General features: G+C 36.1%; 11 non-coding genes across 11 annotated transcripts; all 11 read left to right on the top strand.

Annotated features, from left to right (window-relative positions):
• Window positions 1-184: 184 nt before the first annotated feature.
• On the top strand, window positions 185-377 carry LOC139509247 (U2 spliceosomal RNA). The gene has a single exon (XR_011661652.1). It is a non-coding gene; the product is annotated as a U2 spliceosomal RNA (small nuclear RNA).
• Window positions 378-1363: 986 nt separating this feature from the next.
• Window positions 1364-1556, top strand: LOC139509246 (U2 spliceosomal RNA). Its single transcript, XR_011661651.1, has one exon. It is a non-coding gene; the product is annotated as a U2 spliceosomal RNA (small nuclear RNA).
• Window positions 1557-2542: 986 nt separating this feature from the next.
• Window positions 2543-2735, top strand: LOC139509245 (U2 spliceosomal RNA). Its single transcript, XR_011661650.1, has one exon. It is a non-coding gene; the product is annotated as a U2 spliceosomal RNA (small nuclear RNA).
• A 986-nt stretch (window positions 2736-3721) lies between these two features.
• LOC139509243 (U2 spliceosomal RNA) lies at window positions 3722-3914 on the top strand. The gene has a single exon (XR_011661649.1). It is a non-coding gene; the product is annotated as a U2 spliceosomal RNA (small nuclear RNA).
• A 986-nt stretch (window positions 3915-4900) lies between these two features.
• Window positions 4901-5093, top strand: LOC139509242 (U2 spliceosomal RNA). Its single transcript, XR_011661648.1, has one exon. It is a non-coding gene; the product is annotated as a U2 spliceosomal RNA (small nuclear RNA).
• Window positions 5094-6079: 986 nt separating this feature from the next.
• On the top strand, window positions 6080-6272 carry LOC139509241 (U2 spliceosomal RNA). The gene has a single exon (XR_011661647.1). It is a non-coding gene; the product is annotated as a U2 spliceosomal RNA (small nuclear RNA).
• A 986-nt stretch (window positions 6273-7258) lies between these two features.
• On the top strand, window positions 7259-7451 carry LOC139509240 (U2 spliceosomal RNA). The gene has a single exon (XR_011661646.1). It is a non-coding gene; the product is annotated as a U2 spliceosomal RNA (small nuclear RNA).
• Window positions 7452-8437: 986 nt separating this feature from the next.
• On the top strand, window positions 8438-8630 carry LOC139509239 (U2 spliceosomal RNA). Its single transcript, XR_011661645.1, has one exon. It is a non-coding gene; the product is annotated as a U2 spliceosomal RNA (small nuclear RNA).
• Window positions 8631-9616: 986 nt separating this feature from the next.
• Window positions 9617-9809, top strand: LOC139509238 (U2 spliceosomal RNA). The gene has a single exon (XR_011661643.1). It is a non-coding gene; the product is annotated as a U2 spliceosomal RNA (small nuclear RNA).
• Window positions 9810-10795: 986 nt separating this feature from the next.
• LOC139509237 (U2 spliceosomal RNA) lies at window positions 10796-10988 on the top strand. Its single transcript, XR_011661642.1, has one exon. It is a non-coding gene; the product is annotated as a U2 spliceosomal RNA (small nuclear RNA).
• A 986-nt stretch (window positions 10989-11974) lies between these two features.
• On the top strand, window positions 11975-12167 carry LOC139509235 (U2 spliceosomal RNA). Its single transcript, XR_011661640.1, has one exon. It is a non-coding gene; the product is annotated as a U2 spliceosomal RNA (small nuclear RNA).
• The last annotated feature ends 731 nt before the right edge of the window (window positions 12168-12898 follow it).

Raw genomic sequence — 12898 nt, 5'->3', positions numbered from 1 at the left:
ACCCGTTTTGTCATGCAGAAATCGTTTCATGCTGTCAGGTATTTGAAGCAAAGCAAGATCTCGTGTTTCGTGTGCTTTTTGTATATAAATTTGCAAAATTTGTGTAGCTTTGGTTAAAATTAAAACACCGTGTTTGAGTAAGAAATAGGATTTGTAGGCTTTGGAAACTCGGAAAGATTTGAGTATCGCTTCTCGGCCTTTTGGCTAAGATCAAAGTGTAGTATCTGTTCTTATCAGCTTAATATCTGATACGTACCCCATGTGGGTACTTCGATATTAAACTGATTTTTGCAACTAGGTGAGATGTTAGGTGCTTGCACCGCTCTTGCCACGAGTTGGCCTGGTATTGCAGTACCTCCAGGATCGGCTCACTCCCCCTGTTTGGGGAGAAAATTAAAATAGAAAAATAGCTTTCCCTTCAATAGCCTGCGAAACAGCCCCAGTAAAATATTCTCTAATGCTTTTCACTGAGCACTACATGTGTACTTTTTCTATATATCTTTCTTATTTAAGGAGTTTGCGTAAATTGTATAGTTTTACTCATTGTTGTAAATCATTCTACTTCTCGTGCATGTAAAATAAGTTGCATTTTCTTTTTTTTCTTTTTTATGTCTGTTCTCTAAAAAGTTCTTTTCTTTTCTTGTAATGTAATATTTTTGTTGTCGCTTGCTTGTATTTATAACAGCACATGTCAGTGTATTAATGTATTCTCGTTCCTAAAAAGAAACTCTATAAATTTTTAGCGTTACGGAAAAACGCGGGGAAAAGAATTACGTCCCCTTCTACTGTTTCAATCATCGTTAATAGCGACGTCGCCTCAGAACGAGGGCAAACGATGGAAACTGCAGTCGGCCGGTAAGTTTTTTCCTCCTTCTGAAATTTATTTAAAAATTGCTGTACCGGTCAATTCCTTTAAAAAATAGAACAGGTGAACTGTTTATGTTTGTGTTAACTAAACGAGACAGTGAAAAGTCCGTGCTGATTGTGAAAAAGCGTTGAATTTATTTTCTGATTAATGAAATTTCCTAGGCTTTAAAAACTGCGTTCGTCGGACCTAGGATGAATCAACATGATCATGTTATTTCGTTCGATTAAGATTAAATACGTATACGTATGTTATACGTTTAAAAATATATTCTGGCGACTTGCCGTATTTCACAAGCCGCTTTTTATTTTCACACCCGTTTTGTCATGCAGAAATCGTTTCATGCTGTCAGGTATTTGAAGCAAAGCAAGATCTCGTGTTTCGTGTGCTTTTTGTATATAAATTTGCAAAATTTGTGTAGCTTTGGTTAAAATTAAAACACCGTGTTTGAGTAAGAAATAGGATTTGTAGGCTTTGGAAACTCGGAAAGATTTGAGTATCGCTTCTCGGCCTTTTGGCTAAGATCAAAGTGTAGTATCTGTTCTTATCAGCTTAATATCTGATACGTACCCCATGTGGGTACTTCGATATTAAACTGATTTTTGCAACTAGGTGAGATGTTAGGTGCTTGCACCGCTCTTGCCACGAGTTGGCCTGGTATTGCAGTACCTCCAGGATCGGCTCACTCCCCCTGTTTGGGGAGAAAATTAAAATAGAAAAATAGCTTTCCCTTCAATAGCCTGCGAAACAGCCCCAGTAAAATATTCTCTAATGCTTTTCACTGAGCACTACATGTGTACTTTTTCTATATATCTTTCTTATTTAAGGAGTTTGCGTAAATTGTATAGTTTTACTCATTGTTGTAAATCATTCTACTTCTCGTGCATGTAAAATAAGTTGCATTTTCTTTTTTTTCTTTTTTATGTCTGTTCTCTAAAAAGTTCTTTTCTTTTCTTGTAATGTAATATTTTTGTTGTCGCTTGCTTGTATTTATAACAGCACATGTCAGTGTATTAATGTATTCTCGTTCCTAAAAAGAAACTCTATAAATTTTTAGCGTTACGGAAAAACGCGGGGAAAAGAATTACGTCCCCTTCTACTGTTTCAATCATCGTTAATAGCGACGTCGCCTCAGAACGAGGGCAAACGATGGAAACTGCAGTCGGCCGGTAAGTTTTTTCCTCCTTCTGAAATTTATTTAAAAATTGCTGTACCGGTCAATTCCTTTAAAAAATAGAACAGGTGAACTGTTTATGTTTGTGTTAACTAAACGAGACAGTGAAAAGTCCGTGCTGATTGTGAAAAAGCGTTGAATTTATTTTCTGATTAATGAAATTTCCTAGGCTTTAAAAACTGCGTTCGTCGGACCTAGGATGAATCAACATGATCATGTTATTTCGTTCGATTAAGATTAAATACGTATACGTATGTTATACGTTTAAAAATATATTCTGGCGACTTGCCGTATTTCACAAGCCGCTTTTTATTTTCACACCCGTTTTGTCATGCAGAAATCGTTTCATGCTGTCAGGTATTTGAAGCAAAGCAAGATCTCGTGTTTCGTGTGCTTTTTGTATATAAATTTGCAAAATTTGTGTAGCTTTGGTTAAAATTAAAACACCGTGTTTGAGTAAGAAATAGGATTTGTAGGCTTTGGAAACTCGGAAAGATTTGAGTATCGCTTCTCGGCCTTTTGGCTAAGATCAAAGTGTAGTATCTGTTCTTATCAGCTTAATATCTGATACGTACCCCATGTGGGTACTTCGATATTAAACTGATTTTTGCAACTAGGTGAGATGTTAGGTGCTTGCACCGCTCTTGCCACGAGTTGGCCTGGTATTGCAGTACCTCCAGGATCGGCTCACTCCCCCTGTTTGGGGAGAAAATTAAAATAGAAAAATAGCTTTCCCTTCAATAGCCTGCGAAACAGCCCCAGTAAAATATTCTCTAATGCTTTTCACTGAGCACTACATGTGTACTTTTTCTATATATCTTTCTTATTTAAGGAGTTTGCGTAAATTGTATAGTTTTACTCATTGTTGTAAATCATTCTACTTCTCGTGCATGTAAAATAAGTTGCATTTTCTTTTTTTTCTTTTTTATGTCTGTTCTCTAAAAAGTTCTTTTCTTTTCTTGTAATGTAATATTTTTGTTGTCGCTTGCTTGTATTTATAACAGCACATGTCAGTGTATTAATGTATTCTCGTTCCTAAAAAGAAACTCTATAAATTTTTAGCGTTACGGAAAAACGCGGGGAAAAGAATTACGTCCCCTTCTACTGTTTCAATCATCGTTAATAGCGACGTCGCCTCAGAACGAGGGCAAACGATGGAAACTGCAGTCGGCCGGTAAGTTTTTTCCTCCTTCTGAAATTTATTTAAAAATTGCTGTACCGGTCAATTCCTTTAAAAAATAGAACAGGTGAACTGTTTATGTTTGTGTTAACTAAACGAGACAGTGAAAAGTCCGTGCTGATTGTGAAAAAGCGTTGAATTTATTTTCTGATTAATGAAATTTCCTAGGCTTTAAAAACTGCGTTCGTCGGACCTAGGATGAATCAACATGATCATGTTATTTCGTTCGATTAAGATTAAATACGTATACGTATGTTATACGTTTAAAAATATATTCTGGCGACTTGCCGTATTTCACAAGCCGCTTTTTATTTTCACACCCGTTTTGTCATGCAGAAATCGTTTCATGCTGTCAGGTATTTGAAGCAAAGCAAGATCTCGTGTTTCGTGTGCTTTTTGTATATAAATTTGCAAAATTTGTGTAGCTTTGGTTAAAATTAAAACACCGTGTTTGAGTAAGAAATAGGATTTGTAGGCTTTGGAAACTCGGAAAGATTTGAGTATCGCTTCTCGGCCTTTTGGCTAAGATCAAAGTGTAGTATCTGTTCTTATCAGCTTAATATCTGATACGTACCCCATGTGGGTACTTCGATATTAAACTGATTTTTGCAACTAGGTGAGATGTTAGGTGCTTGCACCGCTCTTGCCACGAGTTGGCCTGGTATTGCAGTACCTCCAGGATCGGCTCACTCCCCCTGTTTGGGGAGAAAATTAAAATAGAAAAATAGCTTTCCCTTCAATAGCCTGCGAAACAGCCCCAGTAAAATATTCTCTAATGCTTTTCACTGAGCACTACATGTGTACTTTTTCTATATATCTTTCTTATTTAAGGAGTTTGCGTAAATTGTATAGTTTTACTCATTGTTGTAAATCATTCTACTTCTCGTGCATGTAAAATAAGTTGCATTTTCTTTTTTTTCTTTTTTATGTCTGTTCTCTAAAAAGTTCTTTTCTTTTCTTGTAATGTAATATTTTTGTTGTCGCTTGCTTGTATTTATAACAGCACATGTCAGTGTATTAATGTATTCTCGTTCCTAAAAAGAAACTCTATAAATTTTTAGCGTTACGGAAAAACGCGGGGAAAAGAATTACGTCCCCTTCTACTGTTTCAATCATCGTTAATAGCGACGTCGCCTCAGAACGAGGGCAAACGATGGAAACTGCAGTCGGCCGGTAAGTTTTTTCCTCCTTCTGAAATTTATTTAAAAATTGCTGTACCGGTCAATTCCTTTAAAAAATAGAACAGGTGAACTGTTTATGTTTGTGTTAACTAAACGAGACAGTGAAAAGTCCGTGCTGATTGTGAAAAAGCGTTGAATTTATTTTCTGATTAATGAAATTTCCTAGGCTTTAAAAACTGCGTTCGTCGGACCTAGGATGAATCAACATGATCATGTTATTTCGTTCGATTAAGATTAAATACGTATACGTATGTTATACGTTTAAAAATATATTCTGGCGACTTGCCGTATTTCACAAGCCGCTTTTTATTTTCACACCCGTTTTGTCATGCAGAAATCGTTTCATGCTGTCAGGTATTTGAAGCAAAGCAAGATCTCGTGTTTCGTGTGCTTTTTGTATATAAATTTGCAAAATTTGTGTAGCTTTGGTTAAAATTAAAACACCGTGTTTGAGTAAGAAATAGGATTTGTAGGCTTTGGAAACTCGGAAAGATTTGAGTATCGCTTCTCGGCCTTTTGGCTAAGATCAAAGTGTAGTATCTGTTCTTATCAGCTTAATATCTGATACGTACCCCATGTGGGTACTTCGATATTAAACTGATTTTTGCAACTAGGTGAGATGTTAGGTGCTTGCACCGCTCTTGCCACGAGTTGGCCTGGTATTGCAGTACCTCCAGGATCGGCTCACTCCCCCTGTTTGGGGAGAAAATTAAAATAGAAAAATAGCTTTCCCTTCAATAGCCTGCGAAACAGCCCCAGTAAAATATTCTCTAATGCTTTTCACTGAGCACTACATGTGTACTTTTTCTATATATCTTTCTTATTTAAGGAGTTTGCGTAAATTGTATAGTTTTACTCATTGTTGTAAATCATTCTACTTCTCGTGCATGTAAAATAAGTTGCATTTTCTTTTTTTTCTTTTTTATGTCTGTTCTCTAAAAAGTTCTTTTCTTTTCTTGTAATGTAATATTTTTGTTGTCGCTTGCTTGTATTTATAACAGCACATGTCAGTGTATTAATGTATTCTCGTTCCTAAAAAGAAACTCTATAAATTTTTAGCGTTACGGAAAAACGCGGGGAAAAGAATTACGTCCCCTTCTACTGTTTCAATCATCGTTAATAGCGACGTCGCCTCAGAACGAGGGCAAACGATGGAAACTGCAGTCGGCCGGTAAGTTTTTTCCTCCTTCTGAAATTTATTTAAAAATTGCTGTACCGGTCAATTCCTTTAAAAAATAGAACAGGTGAACTGTTTATGTTTGTGTTAACTAAACGAGACAGTGAAAAGTCCGTGCTGATTGTGAAAAAGCGTTGAATTTATTTTCTGATTAATGAAATTTCCTAGGCTTTAAAAACTGCGTTCGTCGGACCTAGGATGAATCAACATGATCATGTTATTTCGTTCGATTAAGATTAAATACGTATACGTATGTTATACGTTTAAAAATATATTCTGGCGACTTGCCGTATTTCACAAGCCGCTTTTTATTTTCACACCCGTTTTGTCATGCAGAAATCGTTTCATGCTGTCAGGTATTTGAAGCAAAGCAAGATCTCGTGTTTCGTGTGCTTTTTGTATATAAATTTGCAAAATTTGTGTAGCTTTGGTTAAAATTAAAACACCGTGTTTGAGTAAGAAATAGGATTTGTAGGCTTTGGAAACTCGGAAAGATTTGAGTATCGCTTCTCGGCCTTTTGGCTAAGATCAAAGTGTAGTATCTGTTCTTATCAGCTTAATATCTGATACGTACCCCATGTGGGTACTTCGATATTAAACTGATTTTTGCAACTAGGTGAGATGTTAGGTGCTTGCACCGCTCTTGCCACGAGTTGGCCTGGTATTGCAGTACCTCCAGGATCGGCTCACTCCCCCTGTTTGGGGAGAAAATTAAAATAGAAAAATAGCTTTCCCTTCAATAGCCTGCGAAACAGCCCCAGTAAAATATTCTCTAATGCTTTTCACTGAGCACTACATGTGTACTTTTTCTATATATCTTTCTTATTTAAGGAGTTTGCGTAAATTGTATAGTTTTACTCATTGTTGTAAATCATTCTACTTCTCGTGCATGTAAAATAAGTTGCATTTTCTTTTTTTTCTTTTTTATGTCTGTTCTCTAAAAAGTTCTTTTCTTTTCTTGTAATGTAATATTTTTGTTGTCGCTTGCTTGTATTTATAACAGCACATGTCAGTGTATTAATGTATTCTCGTTCCTAAAAAGAAACTCTATAAATTTTTAGCGTTACGGAAAAACGCGGGGAAAAGAATTACGTCCCCTTCTACTGTTTCAATCATCGTTAATAGCGACGTCGCCTCAGAACGAGGGCAAACGATGGAAACTGCAGTCGGCCGGTAAGTTTTTTCCTCCTTCTGAAATTTATTTAAAAATTGCTGTACCGGTCAATTCCTTTAAAAAATAGAACAGGTGAACTGTTTATGTTTGTGTTAACTAAACGAGACAGTGAAAAGTCCGTGCTGATTGTGAAAAAGCGTTGAATTTATTTTCTGATTAATGAAATTTCCTAGGCTTTAAAAACTGCGTTCGTCGGACCTAGGATGAATCAACATGATCATGTTATTTCGTTCGATTAAGATTAAATACGTATACGTATGTTATACGTTTAAAAATATATTCTGGCGACTTGCCGTATTTCACAAGCCGCTTTTTATTTTCACACCCGTTTTGTCATGCAGAAATCGTTTCATGCTGTCAGGTATTTGAAGCAAAGCAAGATCTCGTGTTTCGTGTGCTTTTTGTATATAAATTTGCAAAATTTGTGTAGCTTTGGTTAAAATTAAAACACCGTGTTTGAGTAAGAAATAGGATTTGTAGGCTTTGGAAACTCGGAAAGATTTGAGTATCGCTTCTCGGCCTTTTGGCTAAGATCAAAGTGTAGTATCTGTTCTTATCAGCTTAATATCTGATACGTACCCCATGTGGGTACTTCGATATTAAACTGATTTTTGCAACTAGGTGAGATGTTAGGTGCTTGCACCGCTCTTGCCACGAGTTGGCCTGGTATTGCAGTACCTCCAGGATCGGCTCACTCCCCCTGTTTGGGGAGAAAATTAAAATAGAAAAATAGCTTTCCCTTCAATAGCCTGCGAAACAGCCCCAGTAAAATATTCTCTAATGCTTTTCACTGAGCACTACATGTGTACTTTTTCTATATATCTTTCTTATTTAAGGAGTTTGCGTAAATTGTATAGTTTTACTCATTGTTGTAAATCATTCTACTTCTCGTGCATGTAAAATAAGTTGCATTTTCTTTTTTTTCTTTTTTATGTCTGTTCTCTAAAAAGTTCTTTTCTTTTCTTGTAATGTAATATTTTTGTTGTCGCTTGCTTGTATTTATAACAGCACATGTCAGTGTATTAATGTATTCTCGTTCCTAAAAAGAAACTCTATAAATTTTTAGCGTTACGGAAAAACGCGGGGAAAAGAATTACGTCCCCTTCTACTGTTTCAATCATCGTTAATAGCGACGTCGCCTCAGAACGAGGGCAAACGATGGAAACTGCAGTCGGCCGGTAAGTTTTTTCCTCCTTCTGAAATTTATTTAAAAATTGCTGTACCGGTCAATTCCTTTAAAAAATAGAACAGGTGAACTGTTTATGTTTGTGTTAACTAAACGAGACAGTGAAAAGTCCGTGCTGATTGTGAAAAAGCGTTGAATTTATTTTCTGATTAATGAAATTTCCTAGGCTTTAAAAACTGCGTTCGTCGGACCTAGGATGAATCAACATGATCATGTTATTTCGTTCGATTAAGATTAAATACGTATACGTATGTTATACGTTTAAAAATATATTCTGGCGACTTGCCGTATTTCACAAGCCGCTTTTTATTTTCACACCCGTTTTGTCATGCAGAAATCGTTTCATGCTGTCAGGTATTTGAAGCAAAGCAAGATCTCGTGTTTCGTGTGCTTTTTGTATATAAATTTGCAAAATTTGTGTAGCTTTGGTTAAAATTAAAACACCGTGTTTGAGTAAGAAATAGGATTTGTAGGCTTTGGAAACTCGGAAAGATTTGAGTATCGCTTCTCGGCCTTTTGGCTAAGATCAAAGTGTAGTATCTGTTCTTATCAGCTTAATATCTGATACGTACCCCATGTGGGTACTTCGATATTAAACTGATTTTTGCAACTAGGTGAGATGTTAGGTGCTTGCACCGCTCTTGCCACGAGTTGGCCTGGTATTGCAGTACCTCCAGGATCGGCTCACTCCCCCTGTTTGGGGAGAAAATTAAAATAGAAAAATAGCTTTCCCTTCAATAGCCTGCGAAACAGCCCCAGTAAAATATTCTCTAATGCTTTTCACTGAGCACTACATGTGTACTTTTTCTATATATCTTTCTTATTTAAGGAGTTTGCGTAAATTGTATAGTTTTACTCATTGTTGTAAATCATTCTACTTCTCGTGCATGTAAAATAAGTTGCATTTTCTTTTTTTTCTTTTTTATGTCTGTTCTCTAAAAAGTTCTTTTCTTTTCTTGTAATGTAATATTTTTGTTGTCGCTTGCTTGTATTTATAACAGCACATGTCAGTGTATTAATGTATTCTCGTTCCTAAAAAGAAACTCTATAAATTTTTAGCGTTACGGAAAAACGCGGGGAAAAGAATTACGTCCCCTTCTACTGTTTCAATCATCGTTAATAGCGACGTCGCCTCAGAACGAGGGCAAACGATGGAAACTGCAGTCGGCCGGTAAGTTTTTTCCTCCTTCTGAAATTTATTTAAAAATTGCTGTACCGGTCAATTCCTTTAAAAAATAGAACAGGTGAACTGTTTATGTTTGTGTTAACTAAACGAGACAGTGAAAAGTCCGTGCTGATTGTGAAAAAGCGTTGAATTTATTTTCTGATTAATGAAATTTCCTAGGCTTTAAAAACTGCGTTCGTCGGACCTAGGATGAATCAACATGATCATGTTATTTCGTTCGATTAAGATTAAATACGTATACGTATGTTATACGTTTAAAAATATATTCTGGCGACTTGCCGTATTTCACAAGCCGCTTTTTATTTTCACACCCGTTTTGTCATGCAGAAATCGTTTCATGCTGTCAGGTATTTGAAGCAAAGCAAGATCTCGTGTTTCGTGTGCTTTTTGTATATAAATTTGCAAAATTTGTGTAGCTTTGGTTAAAATTAAAACACCGTGTTTGAGTAAGAAATAGGATTTGTAGGCTTTGGAAACTCGGAAAGATTTGAGTATCGCTTCTCGGCCTTTTGGCTAAGATCAAAGTGTAGTATCTGTTCTTATCAGCTTAATATCTGATACGTACCCCATGTGGGTACTTCGATATTAAACTGATTTTTGCAACTAGGTGAGATGTTAGGTGCTTGCACCGCTCTTGCCACGAGTTGGCCTGGTATTGCAGTACCTCCAGGATCGGCTCACTCCCCCTGTTTGGGGAGAAAATTAAAATAGAAAAATAGCTTTCCCTTCAATAGCCTGCGAAACAGCCCCAGTAAAATATTCTCTAATGCTTTTCACTGAGCACTACATGTGTACTTTTTCTATATATCTTTCTTATTTAAGGAGTTTGCGTAAATTGTATAGTTTTACTCATTGTTGTAAATCATTCTACTTCTCGTGCATGTAAAATAAGTTGCATTTTCTTTTTTTTCTTTTTTATGTCTGTTCTCTAAAAAGTTCTTTTCTTTTCTTGTAATGTAATATTTTTGTTGTCGCTTGCTTGTATTTATAACAGCACATGTCAGTGTATTAATGTATTCTCGTTCCTAAAAAGAAACTCTATAAATTTTTAGCGTTACGGAAAAACGCGGGGAAAAGAATTACGTCCCCTTCTACTGTTTCAATCATCGTTAATAGCGACGTCGCCTCAGAACGAGGGCAAACGATGGAAACTGCAGTCGGCCGGTAAGTTTTTTCCTCCTTCTGAAATTTATTTAAAAATTGCTGTACCGGTCAATTCCTTTAAAAAATAGAACAGGTGAACTGTTTATGTTTGTGTTAACTAAACGAGACAGTGAAAAGTCCGTGCTGATTGTGAAAAAGCGTTGAATTTATTTTCTGATTAATGAAATTTCCTAGGCTTTAAAAACTGCGTTCGTCGGACCTAGGATGAATCAACATGATCATGTTATTTCGTTCGATTAAGATTAAATACGTATACGTATGTTATACGTTTAAAAATATATTCTGGCGACTTGCCGTATTTCACAAGCCGCTTTTTATTTTCACACCCGTTTTGTCATGCAGAAATCGTTTCATGCTGTCAGGTATTTGAAGCAAAGCAAGATCTCGTGTTTCGTGTGCTTTTTGTATATAAATTTGCAAAATTTGTGTAGCTTTGGTTAAAATTAAAACACCGTGTTTGAGTAAGAAATAGGATTTGTAGGCTTTGGAAACTCGGAAAGATTTGAGTATCGCTTCTCGGCCTTTTGGCTAAGATCAAAGTGTAGTATCTGTTCTTATCAGCTTAATATCTGATACGTACCCCATGTGGGTACTTCGATATTAAACTGATTTTTGCAACTAGGTGAGATGTTAGGTGCTTGCACCGCTCTTGCCACGAGTTGGCCTGGTATTGCAGTACCTCCAGGATCGGCTCACTCCCCCTGTTTGGGGAGAAAATTAAAATAGAAAAATAGCTTTCCCTTCAATAGCCTGCGAAACAGCCCCAGTAAAATATTCTCTAATGCTTTTCACTGAGCACTACATGTGTACTTTTTCTATATATCTTTCTTATTTAAGGAGTTTGCGTAAATTGTATAGTTTTACTCATTGTTGTAAATCATTCTACTTCTCGTGCATGTAAAATAAGTTGCATTTTCTTTTTTTTCTTTTTTATGTCTGTTCTCTAAAAAGTTCTTTTCTTTTCTTGTAATGTAATATTTTTGTTGTCGCTTGCTTGTATTTATAACAGCACATGTCAGTGTATTAATGTATTCTCGTTCCTAAAAAGAAACTCTATAAATTTTTAGCGTTACGGAAAAACGCGGGGAAAAGAATTACGTCCCCTTCTACTGTTTCAATCATCGTTAATAGCGACGTCGCCTCAGAACGAGGGCAAACGATGGAAACTGCAGTCGGCCGGTAAGTTTTTTCCTCCTTCTGAAATTTATTTAAAAATTGCTGTACCGGTCAATTCCTTTAAAAAATAGAACAGGTGAACTGTTTATGTTTGTGTTAACTAAACGAGACAGTGAAAAGTCCGTGCTGATTGTGAAAAAGCGTTGAATTTATTTTCTGATTAATGAAATTTCCTAGGCTTTAAAAACTGCGTTCGTCGGACCTAGGATGAATCAACATGATCATGTTATTTCGTTCGATTAAGATTAAATACGTATACGTATGTTATACGTTTAAAAATATATTCTGGCGACTTGCCGTATTTCACAAGCCGCTTTTTATTTTCACACCCGTTTTGTCATGCAGAAATCGTTTCATGCTGTCAGGTATTTGAAGCAAAGCAAGATCTCGTGTTTCGTGTGCTTTTTGTATATAAATTTGCAAAATTTGTGTAGCTTTGGTTAAAATTAAAACACCGTGTTTGAGTAAGAAATAGGATTTGTAGGCTTTGGAAACTCGGAAAGATTTGAGTATCGCTTCTCGGCCTTTTGGCTAAGATCAAAGTGTAGTATCTGTTCTTATCAGCTTAATATCTGATACGTACCCCATGTGGGTACTTCGATATTAAACTGATTTTTGCAACTAGGTGAGATGTTAGGTGCTTGCACCGCTCTTGCCACGAGTTGGCCTGGTATTGCAGTACCTCCAGGATCGGCTCACTCCCCCTGTTTGGGGAGAAAATTAAAATAGAAAAATAGCTTTCCCTTCAATAGCCTGCGAAACAGCCCCAGTAAAATATTCTCTAATGCTTTTCACTGAGCACTACATGTGTACTTTTTCTATATATCTTTCTTATTTAAGGAGTTTGCGTAAATTGTATAGTTTTACTCATTGTTGTAAATCATTCTACTTCTCGTGCATGTAAAATAAGTTGCATTTTCTTTTTTTTCTTTTTTATGTCTGTTCTCTAAAAAGTTCTTTTCTTTTCTTGTAATGTAATATTTTTGTTGTCGCTTGCTTGTATTTATAACAGCACATGTCAGTGTATTAATGTATTCTCGTTCCTAAAAAGAAACTCTATAAATTTTTAGCGTTACGGAAAAACGCGGGGAAAAGAATTACGTCCCCTTCTACTGTTTCAATCATCGTTAATAGCGACGTCGCCTCAGAACGAGGGCAAACGATGGAAACTGCAGTCGGCCGGTAAGTTTTTTCCTCCTTCTGAAATTTATTTAAAAATTGCTGTACCGGTCAATTCCTTTAAAAAATAGAACAGGTGAACTGTTTATGTTTGTGTTAACTAAACGAGACAGTGAAAAGTCCGTGCTGATTGTGAAAAAGCGTTGAATTTATTTTCTGATTAATGAAATTTCCTAGGCTTTAAAAACTGCGTTCGTCGGACCTAGGATGAATCAACATGATCATGTTATTTCGTTCGATTAAGATTAAATACGTA

Source organism: Mytilus edulis, unplaced genomic scaffold, assembly GCF_963676685.1.
Source record: "Mytilus edulis unplaced genomic scaffold, xbMytEdul2.2 SCAFFOLD_159, whole genome shotgun sequence".
In the NCBI taxonomy this organism is placed as follows: Eukaryota; Metazoa; Mollusca; class Bivalvia; order Mytilida; family Mytilidae; genus Mytilus; species Mytilus edulis.
This window is presented reverse-complemented; position numbering and strand designations above follow the sequence as displayed.